Source organism: Physeter macrocephalus, chromosome 15 (genome assembly GCF_002837175.3).
Source record: "Physeter macrocephalus isolate SW-GA chromosome 15, ASM283717v5, whole genome shotgun sequence".
Lineage (NCBI taxonomy): Eukaryota > Metazoa > Chordata > Mammalia > Artiodactyla > Physeteridae > Physeter > Physeter macrocephalus.
In genome coordinates, this window is record NC_041228.1 from 13,552,208 (window position 1) to 13,566,327 (window position 14,120).

Genomic DNA, 14,120 nt, shown 5'->3' on the forward strand with positions numbered 1-14,120 from the left:
ACATGGCCAGAGAGAGGAGGCAAGCTCCCTGGTATTTCTTCTGATAAGGGCACTAATCGCCTCACAAGGACCCCACCCTGATGACCTCATCTATCCATAATTACCTCCCAAAGGCTCCATCTCCAAATACCATCACATTGGGGGTTAATATTTCAACATATGTATTTTGGAGAAACACAAACATTCAGTCCATAACAAGTACTATGGACAGCAGTGAGACTCAGGAATGGAAACAGGAGTTAGGGAGGTTGCTATTTTATGAGGCAGCCCCCCAGGGAAGGCAATAATTATAAATATAGCAACCACCACTTACACAGTCACTACCACATGGCAGCCCTGTGCTAAGCACCTTACATCTACTAACACAGTGGTGTCAGGAGTCGGTGTAGTTTTTGCCTGCACTGCCTCTATCCGTTCCCCATCTCCCTGTGGGGACCACCCTGTCCCCACTGTGTGGCTTGGATAGAATGGAAACTCCAGGAGGACAAAGATTTTTGTTTCTTTTCTTCCTTGCTGGATCTCCAGGAGCTAGAACAGTGCCTGCCACCCAGCAACTGCTCAGTAAATGAATGGCTCAACCAATCCATCTTAAACAGAGTAGCAAATGTTAGGGCCAAATTACCAGGGAAAGGGAGCCCTGAAGAATAACCGTCATAACAATCATTTTTATGTCTTCCTCAAGAGCTTACTTCCACTGTGCTAAGTGCTTTGCATCATCCCTGGGAGGGGGAAACTATTCTCCTCTCTGTGCAGCAGCGAGAGCTGAAGTAACCTGCAAAAGCAGGCTGACGGCACTTCCCTGGTGGCACAGTGGTTAAGAATCCGCCTGCCAATGTCCTGCAGGGGACGTGGGTTCAAGCCCTGGTCCGGGAAGATCCCACATGCCACGGAGCAACGAAGCCCGTGCGCCACAACTACTGAGCCTGCGCTCTAGAGCCCGAGAGCCGCAACAGCTGAGCCTGCATGCACAGCTGCTGAAGCCCACGTGCCTAGAGCCCGTGCTCCTCAACAAGAGAAGCCACCGCAATGAGAAGCCTGAGCACCGCGACAAAGAGTAGCCCCCGCTCGCCGCAACTAGAGAAAGCCTGCGCGCAGTAACGAAGACCCAAGGCAGCCAAAAAAAAAAAAAACCATATATATATATATATATATATATATATAAAAGCAGGCTGACACCTGAGGGGCTACCTCTGATTCCTGTCCTTTCTGAGACCTCTCCCCATTTCTATCTCTTTCTTACATCTATTAGCCAGTGTTTTGTTCAGATGCTTGCAAAGAACACTAGTGAAGTCACTGCCATTTTATGATCTATGTAACCGGAATGTTACCTTTACACATTAAAACGTATTCAGAAACCACCACTCCAAGCAGCCACAGGAAGTAATAAAACCCAATAATTGTAACAGTAATAATATTAGCTAACTTTTGCTGAGCACTTACCAGGAGCCCAGGCGCTGTGCCGAACACCCGCCAGCTGTGCACCCCGTTTCCTCCTCCCAGCCACCGGTGACGCTGGCGCTTTACCATCCCCATTTCATAGGCGAGGAAACAGGCTTACAGAGGTCAAGTAACTTGCCCCAAAGGAACCCAGGTCTGCACCGCCCCTCAGGCGACCCAGGTGCCTTCCCGCTGCTTCCAGTTTTCCTTCCTTTCTTCACTGTCCCTTCCCTCAGGGCAAACCCCCTGCTTCCCACCCTGTCGGGCTGTTTCACATCTAAGAAGACAATGACTGGAGACTGGGCATCGCTTGTCTCCTTGAAAATAAAGCAGTTCTTGACAGCCACCTGATCCAGCAAAGTCCCAGGGCTGCGTGAGCCACCAGATGAAGATGATTGCCAGCATCCTCCGCCCCTTCCCCACCCCCTGCTGCTCCCAAGAAACGCAGGGTCCAGGAGGGAAAAGAGGCAGGTAAACAAATAACCCTGGGGCTCAGATTACCCACCAGGCACCAGCAAAACAACACCCCATACCCCTGCCTGCCCCCCTCAGAAAAAAGAGGAAGAGAAAATCGAAGAAAAACATTCAGAATTCTGGAATTAAAAAATGACTGAGACCATTTTGGCCTCGTGTATGTGAATCTTGTGTTTATGGGCTGGCACTGTTTTTGTTTTTAATGACAGGGTTGGGAGAGGGGCCACCACAATCTTTGTATTGTTAGGGCTGCTACAGGAGCAAAACACACCCAGGAGAGAGACAGGTACTCAGATAGTTTGGGGGGCGGGGGCAGGGGATGAGGGGGAGGGTATGTGATGATTTGCAGAAAGAGCTCTGTCTCCCATCTGCTCTGAATGTTCACAGTGATTATACGCTGGTCACAAAGCCAGGCAGGACGCCTGGATGTAGCGTTTTGCAAATGCCCATAGATTTCACACCAAGACTGAGGCTCTGCGCGGGCCCCAGAGGCCCCGCTCCCCAGACCCCCGTCCCCCGTCCAGAATTTTCCAAACACTGGAGCCCCCCTCCCATGGCTTCTTGACCCCAGTGTTAGTGGAACAGGCCGGCAGCCAGAGCAGGCAGTGTCTTCACACAAGGTTTGGGGTTTCCATCTGTGCCAGGGTGAGGAGGGCAGACTGGAGAGCACACTTGATCCTCCTGCCCCAGGCCGAGAAGCATTCTTTGCTTGCTTTTAGTTTCACTGTCCTCTAACTTCTAGGAGTAGGTCCAGGGAGTCAGATGGCCCAGGTCCAAAACCCAGTGGCTCTGCCACTCCTTAGCTGTGTGACCTGGCGGTGAGGGTGGGGATATTTTTAATCTCTCTGAGCTGTGGGTCCCCCATCTGCAAAATAGTGATAATAATAATAATAATACCTTATGTGATGGTTGGGAGATTAAATGAGATAACATTTCTAAAGCATTTAGAACTGAGGCTGGCCCGTAATAAGAACTCCATCACTGCTAGACATTTTATCATAACTGCCTTGGTGAGGCTATAGCGAGCATGAAATGGGAAGAACATGCTTGGCCTGATATACGATTTCAATGTTACTATAGAAACTACTTCTATTATTGGGACTTCCCTGGCAGTCCAGTGGTTAAGACTCCACACTTCCACCGCAGGGGGTGCGGGTTCGATCCCTGGTGGGGAAACTAAGATCCCGCGTGCCACACGGCATGGCCAAAAAAAAAAAGAAAGAAACTATTATTATTATCATTTACTATTACTGTTATTAGATCCTTAGATTACTGGGGACCAGAAAAACGGAAGAGATAGAGGAAGGACCCGTCAAAGGACCTATTTTAGCAGCATTCTCCTGTAAGGCCTAGAGTTTCTGAGGTTTTCTAGGGAAGGGGTAGAGGCGACCATCAACGGAACTCATCCATGGTCAAAATTATTCCACGTTGTTGCTCTGTTTCCATCTTGCTTCAGGGTTTCCCCCCACCCCGCAGACACAGGACACAGGGTATATAAAGGAGGAGTCCTGGCCTCTTACAGAGATTACAAACCAGCATCCGGAGTTTTTAAAAAAAAAAAAAAAAAAAAAAAAAGCAAGAATGCCATGTCTCCAGCCAACTAGGAAAGGAAATACAAAGTAAAAAGCTTGAGCATCCAGGAGGCCATCTGACGTCTAAAACACACAGTGAAGTGCAGCCATTCGTTAGCAGGCCCGCAGCTACCTCGCCAAAGAATATGGACCAGCGACTATCCCAGGTCCTCACTTCCGCAGGATCGGGTCAACACCGCCATTGGTGTGACCAAATTCAGGGAGAATCACACAAAGAGGAATAAAGGAAGGCTGTCTTATCGTCCAGGAGGTTCTTTAGTTGAGCTGTCCGAGAAAAGTGTCCATCCTGGGCAGGCAGGAGGCCCTGGGACACAGACTCCCAAACCCAGCCTGCCTGCCTGCCATTTAGGAGGAAGAAAAAAAAGCTAAAGCACAAGAGATCAACTGGGTATGGACGGTGAGAATTCACCGGGTTTCAGACCAGCAATCACACAAATCAGTTGCGGGGCTGGCGGGGGCGGGAGGGGGTGAGCTCTGATATTTCAGAACTGAGAAGAACTCCCTCTTTCCAGTCCAGAAAAGCTCCAGCCCTGGACACAAAGGACACACCGGACAGCATGGGGGAGGGATGGAGAGGAGATGGAGGAAGAGAGAGGAAAAGCAACCAGAAAAAGAAACTGATTTCTTCTACTTTTCAGGGGAAGCCTGCTTTATGCAAAATTCTGCACCCAAAGTCGGCAAAGCAACAACAAGAATAAAAGCCACGCTTAACCAGGCAAAACAAAAATGTGATCACATAACAAATCCCCCCGGGGAGTTCACTGGGTACAGCATTATGATCTGCCCTGCATCCACCGAGCCTTTCCATCATGAGACCCATGCATGGAATTCCAGTCGGGCCCTCGTGCCAAGGCCTCAGACCACGAGGTATTCCTCACCTCCAAGATGTAACAGCTCCCAAATAGTGGAGACCAGGCCACGAGGCTCTGCCCAGCCAGCGATTCTGTGTCTGTTCTTCTGCTGTTTCCAGGAAGGTTTTTCTCCTAATAAATCTTTCAGGAAGTCCCACTCAGAGTTCAGAGGATCCATACAACCCCCTTCTCCACTGGTTAGAGCTTTAGAGAGATTCGCTGTGACCACAGGACTGTGTCAAATGAACAAGCCTCAACTTGTCACTGCCAGTATGCAAAAGAGGCCTGCGACACCCTATGACAAGCAGCAGAGCAAATGCAGTCCCTACCTCCTCAGAGCCCCGCCCAGCCACCGCAGACAAACACACGTTTCTTCAGGGTTTTCTCCAGCGACTAAACAGCTCCAGTAGCCAGGACGCCAAGTGGTGGGGGAACGGAGGGATGAGACGGGGCTGCCAGCCGCTCTCTGGAGAACAGAAGACCAGAAAGGAAACACCACAACCTCACCCTCTTCTCCCTAAAACCCCTCACAAGGGATTTCCTCTCTTCTCCCAACTTACAGAAGGGCCTGAAGTCAGGGGCTCGAGTGAACACAAGAATATTCCACGCCTGCCAACTATCAGGAAAATTCATGGTGTATCCACGCACCGAACACATGCAGCCTCATGGCTGTCCTTCCCGAAAGTCTACACTCCGGACCACAAACACTGTCATAAATAAGAGTACATTAGCCCAGGGAGGATAAATCTAACCAAATCAACAATCCATGCCGAAAGAATTCCCATGATAGGGGTGTGAGGGCCCCGGCAAATCAGTAAGTGCAATGCAAAAGCAGAGAAAGTTTCACAAAACAGAGTTGCTGCGTTTTCGGAAACCACCTTGTAGGGGTTAAGGGGGAGGAGACGGTCAAAGGATGGAGGTCGCATCATATGGTTCACAGACCTCTCGGTTAGCAAAAGGGGCCTCCAGACCGTCTCTGCGAATCCAAACCCGTACCGATGGGAGGGGGTCTATATGTGGAGGTTAGATAATAACACACTTTTCAGCAAGAGCACAAATCCAGAATTATCTCACTGCAAAAGGGCCGTTTGATGTCACCCTCTTCCCCTCCCCCCACCCCAAACGCCCAAACTCGCTGCCAGTCCAGAGTCTGGGGATGAGAAAAGTGCACGGTGGACACACACATTGGCATGCGAAAGCCCCTTCCTTCCGTCCAGTTACTCACCGCGCATCCCGACCCGCAAGGCCGAGGCCTCCGAGTTTCCAGAAAGGCAGAGGACAGAATTCTAACTTACTGGAAGGTGGATCCAACCGTGTCTCCGCAGGTCACCGGGGCCGCCAAAGGCCTTTCCGCGTGGAAATCCACTCAGGGGGTTCCGGGCGCGTGCCGGGGCCCACCCTCGCTCGCGGCCCCTCGCTGAGCCTCCGGGTCCCGGCCGCCCGAGTCCGCCCGGCCCGCGGGCCCATGTGCTCGGCGGCCGCACGCGCTCGGCCTGCTGGAGCGCGGGGCTGGAGGGCGGCCCGTGACGTCACGGCGGCTCGCGCTCCGGGCTGCGGGGGAGGGGAAAGCGCGCGCCGCCCGACTGGCCGCGTGCGTCCTCGGCCCCAGCGCTGCCCGCGCCCCCCAGCTCGCCGCCGCCCGGCCCTCCGCCCCGCGAGCCCCTCCGCCCGTGGCCGGAGCAGCTCGGGGCATCTTGCCGCGGAGGGCCGCGCGCGGAGGCGGGGAGGGCCTGGGCCGCCCGGGGCCCAGATGGCGCGGGGAGGGCACGCTCCGCACCGGGCTGGGGGACCTGGCCGCGCTCGCGCCGCGGCCCGAGAGAGCCAGCTCGAACCCCGTGGTGATGCCCATTCACTTGCGTGCAGCGCTTTCAGCAGTCCGGCTCTCTGTCCCCCGCCCCGCCCCCAAGGGTCCTGGAGGCAGAGAGCCTTCCCACTTGCCAGATGGGGAAGGCGAGTTTAGTGAAATAGGTGAACCAGGATGCTCTGAGATGGGAGCACTTCGCGCAGAAGACCCCTGGCTTAGCTCTATCCCTAGTGATCCAGGCGCCTCCTTAGGTACCACCAGCATCCGCGGGCCTGGTAAGAGGGGCGCATGCACCTTCCCACCTCTTTCGACGTCTCCAGCTGTCCCCCGGGGCTGAGGTTGGCAAATCCGTGCAGAGGGCCGGCTGTCTGCACCAATCCCTCCACTCCGGAGTATTAAACTACCCCTGTGAACACCCAGTAGTCTCCCCCAAAGGAACAAGAGAACCCTGGCCTCTGCGGGGAATGTGTTTATCTTGCTTTCTCTACAAGAGCCCAGGACCGGACCGAAGCGAGGAGCTGCCTCCGTTCAGTTCATCATCTATGGAGCACTTAGGGGAACCGGGCGCCCTGCTAGGCGATGGGGATACAAGCCATAGAAGGAGGTCACAGTCCGGTGAAAAGATAGACACACAAGTATGTGATTTCAACATTATGGAAGCGAAGGCTGCCTCTCTGTCCCCCACCCAGTGCCTTACCTCCCCTATCATTTTAACCCACCCAGCGGCCTTGGGCCCCTCCCTCCCTCCCCTGTCTTACGCAGTTTCTCCTATTCCAGTGCCTTCTTCCCGAAGTGAATGGTTCTCCTCTCTAGAAAAAGAAAAAAAAAAAAAAAAAGTCTTCAGGTGATGCTTCGTGTACCGCCTACTACACAGATTCATTTATAACCACGGAACACTTGTTTTGTGCCTGGCTTCCTGCGAGGGTCTGGACAGGTCTCTGAGCTCTAGTTGTCAAACCTCAGCATCCGTATAGGCACTGTAGGAACTGTGAGAATTTAGCCCTTTCACTGCTTAAAAGTTCTCCCTGGAACCGACCTCTGTCACCCCGGGGGAAGCCGGTGTGCTCCTGCTGGGTGCCCGCAAGCCAGGAGAGGTCCAGCTTCCAAGAGCAGCTTCAATTCCATTCCCTGAGACCCTAACCTGGCTACGGTATCCTTCCTGTTAGCTGTCTGCCTTGGGGCCTCCCCTGGCTGAAAAGATGCCTTGACTCAGGACTCATCAGCCTTGACCTCGACTCTGCTTGCCCTCTCTGGATCCCTGAAGCATTCATCTTAAATTCACATTTTTTCCTTTTTTAAAAATTCCTCTTTAAAATAAAAAAATTTCAGAAAAATTACAATAAAATATCTTAGTATTCCTACCATCCAAAATTAACTATCAATTACATTTTGGTGTACCTGCTTTCACTTGTTTTTTAAAAATCGTTTTCTTCTTTCAAAGGGGGTACAATACATGTACATTGCAAAAATTAAAACTATGCAGGAAAATACAGAAAATCAAAGAAAACCAAAATTTTATCAGCCAGAAATAACTTTCATAAATATTAGATAAATCCCAGACATCTTTTTAAGCATATTTATTTATTTATCGAGATAGATAGATAGATAGGTGCCGGGTTGACAGACAGAAAAAATGCATTTATTTTTAAATCTTAATACCTTATAGTTGCTATTTTTAAATTTAAGTTATTTCATTTTCTTTTAATAGAGGATGAGGAAGCCAACATGAAGCTGAAGGAACTGTTAAACTTTAAATCTTTCTTTACCACGTGAGAGATATTGCTTCCTAAATAATTCAGCAACCAAGGTTCAGAAAAGAGATGAGAAAAAAGAGTAGAGTGAAGTCATGGTGTTTTCTTTGTAGATCTCTCCATTTTATTTATTTATTTACAGGTATTTCTCCGAAGATGACATACAAATGGCCGACAAATATGTTAAAAGGTGTTGATTATAGATATCTCCATTTTAGAAAGCAGGCAACTCCTTGCTCCCACCTGCCCTTACTTTACCGCCTTTATCTCTTAGTTTTGTTATTGTTTTTAAATTGCCACCCTCCATTCCATAACTGAAATGCCCATGCTCGTTTAATACTGGGTCTATAATTATACAATTTCCCGCTCGTGACCAGTCTTTCCCTTTTCTGCATCTGCTTCCTTATCTACAAAATCCATGCATTCTCTTACTACACATTATTGAGCCCCGATCCGGTACCAGGCACGAACTAGTCCCTGAGACTCTGTGGGCAATAAGACAGGTAAGGACCCTGCTCCTGAGCGGCTTACATTCTACTGAAAAAGGACAGACAAGCCAACAAGCGAAGGAACTTCAACAGTGATAAATGGTACTGAGATTCGTAAATCTGGGTGAAGAGCTAGAGGGGGAGGGGGCAGGCGGGGAACTGACTCTAGACCATGTCAGCAAGAAGAAGCCATGCAGACTGGAGACTGTTCCAGGCCGAGGGATCCACAAGGGCCAAGGCCTGGAGGCACATGAAAACAAGATCATCAATCATTCCACAAAGGTATATGGAGTCAGACAGGCAAACAGTTGCAGTCATCATTTTCTATTGGGGCAGGAATCAAGTGTCTTCAGCTCACTGTTTCATCCACAGCTCCAGCTCGGTAAATACATGTAGAACCAATGAGTAAACGAATGAACGGACATCCTGGATCTGGTGGCAGCAGAATGAGAGTGGAAAGGTGCCAGGTAACTGGTCCTTCTGTCTTCCAATCTCTCTGCTCTTATAGCCTCTAGGTAGTCTCTCCAGGGAGTTCCCTGGCGGTCTAATGGTTAGAACTCCGCGCTTTCACTGCCAAGGGCCCTGGTTCAATCCCTGGTCAGGGAACTAAAATCCTACAAGCCACGCAATGCAGCCAAAAAGAAAAAAAATAGTCTCTCCAGGTTTACCTTAAAAAGGAGCAGATTTCTCCCCACCGCTCCCAACCACCTAGTATCTAACAGTCCCTGTCTCCTTAGCTTTTTCTTTCTCCTAGAATATCCTTCTTTAAGGGTCACCTGTGCTCTGTCTTTTGTGGCTTGAGCCCAGTGTCTCCTCTTCCATGAGCGGTTCAGAGAATACTCTAGGCTGCATCTCCTTCTCCTGGTAGGACTCAACTCATGGTCACGTTGGCACCAGCCCTGCCTGGCAACCTCCAGGGGTTAGTGAGTCAACCTCGCCTCCCTCTTCAGCCTCTGAACAGCCCTCAAACGGAGACTTTGTTTCAACCCTCATTCATCAAGTCAGACAGGGAAAATGAGGCCCAGAGAGCTCACTGGTCTTGACTGAGGTCAGACAACCAGGACATCGCAGAACCAGGACTTAACACCAAGTCAACTTGCCTGAGTCCCCGACAGCTCACCTGCCTCCTGGTGAAATGAAGCCAGCACGGGTTGTATTTTAGGCAGCAGAAATAGAGAAAGCAGCGTCTCAATGAATGGACACTTCTGGAACCACACGGATCATCGCTAGCCTGTCACCATCCCAACAGGGGGCACTGGAAAGAACATGTAATTTGATGTCAGGAAGACCTGAGTTTGGGGCTTCCCTGGTGGCGCAGTGGTTGAGAGTCCGCCTGCCGATGCAGGGGACACCGGTTCGTGCCCCGGTCCAGGAGGATCCCACATGCCGCGGAGCGGCTGGGCCTGTGAGCCATGGCGGCTGAGCCTGCGCGTCCGGAGCCTGTGCTCCGCAACGGGAGAGGCCACAACAGTGAGAGGCCCGCGTACTGCCAAAAAAAAAAAAAAAAGAAAGAAAAAGAAAAGAAAAGAAAGACCTGAGTTTGAATTCAGTAGTTACCAGGTGACCCTTAGTGAGTTGCTTAATCAAAGTCTCAGATTTTAAAACATTGATTATTTTAATTGTGCTAAAATACACATGACATAAAATGTATCATTTTAACCATTTTCAAGTGTACAGTCCATGTTGTTGTGACACCATCACCAACTCTAGAACTCTTTTCCTCTTGAAAAAACTGGAACTCTGTAGCCATTCAACAATGGCTTCCTATTCCCCCCTCCTTCCATCCCCTGGCAACCACCATTCTACTTTCTGTCTCTACAAATTTGACTATGCTAAGCATCTCAAATAAGTAGAATCATGCAGTATTTATGTTTTTGTGACTGGTTTATTTCAACTTAGCATAACGTCCCCAAGGTTCGTCCACGTCGTAGGAAGTTTTGAAAGGTCCTTCCTTTTTAAAGCTGAATTATAGTCCATTCTGTGTGTATACCACATTTTGTTTATCCATTCATCAGTCTGTGGACATTTGGCTTCCTTCTACCAACTGGCTATTGTGAATAATGCTGCTATGAACATGATCTTCAAGATCCTGCTTTTAATTCTTTGGGGTATACACCCAGAAGTGGAATTGCTGTATAATATGGCAACTCTAGTTTTCAATTTTCTAGGAATCACAGACTGTTCAGGTGTTTTAAATAAACTTTTTATTTTGGAATAATTTTACATTTTCAGAAAAGTTGCAAAGATAGTGTAGGACCTTCTCTTATCTCTATCACCCAAGTCCCATTATTATTAACCTCTTACATTACCATGGTACATTTATCAAAACTGAGAAACCAACATTGGTATTGTACATTACTAATAACTAAAGCCCAGACTTTATGTGGGTTTCACCAGTTTTTCCATTAATATTCTTTTCTTGTTCAAGGACTGCATCTACAATACAAAATTATGTTTAGTCAGTATGTCTCCTCAGTCTTTTCTGGTCTGATTCTTAGACTTTCCTTGTTATTCATGACCTTGGCAGGTTTGATGATAATTGGTCAGGTATTGTATGAAATGTCCCTCATTTGGGGTTTGTCTGATGTTTTCCTAATGATTAAGTCTTAGTTTTTTCATCAGTAAAATGGGGACATACCTATTTCACAGTTTATGTGTAATGAAATGAGCCATCATAGTTTATGTCTCACCAACACTGATACCTAGATTGCCTGGTACACTAAATCCAGCTACTTTTTGAGAATCTTATGAACTTTGATCAAAACTGATCATTTACCTGCATTTAAGTCAGTAGTTTAAAACCCTTCTTATCAGGGAGATGCATCACAATGAGGTGTCACCTCACACCTGTTAGAGTGGCTGTCATCAAAAAGACAAGAGATAACAAATGCTAGCAAGGATGTGGAGAAAAGGGAACCCTTCCACACTATCAGTGGAAATGTGAATTGGTTCGGCTATTATCGAAGACAGTACAGAGGTTCCTCAAAAAAATAAAAAATGGAACTACCGTATAATCTTGCAACCCCACTTCTGAGTATACATCCAGAGGAAATGAAAACAGGATATTGAAAAGATATCTGCACTCTCATGTTCATAGCAGCATTATTCACAATAGCCAAGATATGGAAACAACCTAAGTGTCCATCAGTGGATGAATGGATAAAGAAGACATGGATATATACAATGGAATATTATTCAGCCATGAGAAAGAAGGAAATCCTGCTATTTGTAACAAGGTGCATGGACCCTAGGGGTATTATGCTAAGTGAGATAAGTCAGACAAAGACAACTAGTGTATGGTATCATGTATATGGAATCTAAAAATTATGAACTTACAGAATCTGATAGTGGAATGGTAGTTACTAGGTGCTGAGAGGTGGGGGAATTGGGGAGATTTGGTTAAAGGGTACAAACTTGGCAGTTAGAAGATGAATAAGTTTGGGGGATCTGATGCACATGGTGACTACAGATAACAATACTATATTGCATACTTGAAAGTTGCTAAGAGACTAGATCCTAAATGTTCTAACCACAAAAAAGAAATGATAACTATGGGACGTGATGGAGGTGTTAGCCAACACTAGGGTGGTAATCATATTGCAATATATAAGTATAACAAATCAACACATTGTACACCTTAAACTTAGAAAATGTTTTATATCTATTATATCTCAACTTTTTAAAAAGTGACTCTGGGGAAAAAAAACACCCTCTTCCTCTTTACTAAATTTCACAGAGGACTTGTTTATATCACAAATGAATCACTCAAGCTCCAAAAGATTCTTGACCTATATTTTGAAATAATAGTTAATCAATAAATGTAAGGAGGAAATGTGTACGTAGGACTTGCCTTCTGGAGAAATAGTGTCCTTATGGGTTGGTTCAGAATATGAACTCTGGAGTCAGACAAACCTGAGTTTGAATCTATTAGCTGTATGACTTTGGGCAAATCCCTCTAGCTGTTTGTGCCTCAATTTCCTCATCTATAAAATGGGTCCCAAAAGAGTAGTTTCATCACAGAATTGTTGTGAGAATGAATTGAAACAATTCACATATAGCACAGTGCCTGGCACTTTGTAGGTACCTGAAAGATATTAGTGCTTATTAATTTCAACAGGGGTTGTCACACAGGGCTCATTGCATATCTTTTTAGTTTTCAGATATTTTTTCTGGTTAGTAATGTACAAATGAATGTTTACTATGCAAAATTTGAGAGTACAGAAATGTAAAGAACACCAAAATTGTTCATAATCCCACTACCTGAAATACCTATTATTAACATTTTGACTTATACTATTTCAATCTTTCTTAAAGGTATGCTGAATTTAAGCACATGAATATGATTTTGTTTCTTTTCTTCAAAATTAGGATATCACATATGCTTCTTTATAACCTGCTTTTCTTTAACTCATCTTCATATCTTGAACATTTCCCTAGGGCATTAAATCTCTGTAATTAAATATGCTTTCAAATACTTGTTTAATAATGTAGCATGTGCATCCAGCATAAGAGATTTAGTTTTCTAAATCTTTCCTAAATTTAGTTTTCTCTCTCCCTGAACAATTAGACTGTTTCCAATCAATCATTCTTCGTTATATAGAAAACTGACATGGAAATTCTGGACATGAGCCTTACTGGGAACCTCTATTCCATTCCATAGACTCCATGTTCTGAAGTAGACTTGTGGGGTCAGTGGGAATGAGGGTTTTTGAAACTCTACCCATTGACAAATTTTTCATCAAAAAGTTTTACCTGTGAGATTGCACATTTCATTCCATCCCCCAAACAGCATTCTTTTCTTGTGGGAGAAGCTTTCCAGTTCAATGGGCAAGAAAGAAAGAAAAAAGGAAGGGAAGAAAATAATTGCATGTCAGTTTTGTTTTAATTGCTTGTTGGATTATTACCAAGAATGAAAACCCCCATATGTGTTTTTTGGCTCATTGCACTTTTTTTATGAACATGTTTTGCTCAGACCCACTGCCCATTTTTCTGTGGAGGTGTTCTTTTACTTTTTGGTATTTGTTCCCCAAATTAAGTTCCTTTTCTTTTTTCTTTTTTTCTTTTTTTTTAAGAAAAGTAGCCCACTATAAAAAGAAAATCAACAAATATATCACCTACCAGAAATAGCTATTGTTAACTCTGGGACATATAGCCTTCTAGATACTTATTTACACACAGGAAGATAGAATCACGTGATATACATGATTTGTATTCTACTTTTGTCACTTAATAATACATCACAATGATCTTTCCATGACAGTACATATATTTCTGCATTACTTTTTTTGTTTTTTATAAATTTATTTATTTATTTTTGGCTGCTTTGGGTCTTCATTGCTGCCCACGGGCTTTCTCTAGTTGCGGCGAGGGAGGCTATTCTTCGTTGCGGTGCGCGGGCTGCTCATTGCAGTGGCTTCTCTTGTTGCGGAGCACGGGCCCTAGGCACGTGGGCTTCAGTAGCTGTAGCACGTGGGCTCAGTAGTTATAGCTCACAGGCTGTAGAATGCAGGCTCAGTAGTTGTGGCGCATGGGCTTAGTTGCTCCACGGCATGTGGGATCTTCCCGGACCAGGGATTGAACCCGTGTTCCCTGCATTGGCAGGCGGATTCTTTTTTTTATATATAATTTTTATAACTTTATTTTTTTATTTATTTTGTTTTTGGCTGCATTGGGTCCTCGTTGCTGCGTGCGAGCTTTCTTTTAGTTGCAGCGAGTGGGGGCTA

The 14,120-nt window shown here is 46.6% G+C and overlaps 1 long non-coding RNA gene across 1 annotated transcript; it reads right to left on the minus strand.

Annotated features, from left to right (window-relative positions):
- Window positions 1–1,919: 1,919 nt before the first annotated feature.
- LOC114487860 (uncharacterized) lies at window positions 1,920–5,645 on the minus strand. Its single transcript, XR_003683359.2, has 4 exons — window positions 5,580–5,645; window positions 4,915–5,061; window positions 4,382–4,820; window positions 1,920–2,776 (listed from the first exon to the last, which is right to left on the minus strand). It is a non-coding gene; the product is annotated as an uncharacterized lncRNA (long non-coding RNA).
- Between the last annotated feature and the right edge of the window lie 8,475 nt (window positions 5,646–14,120).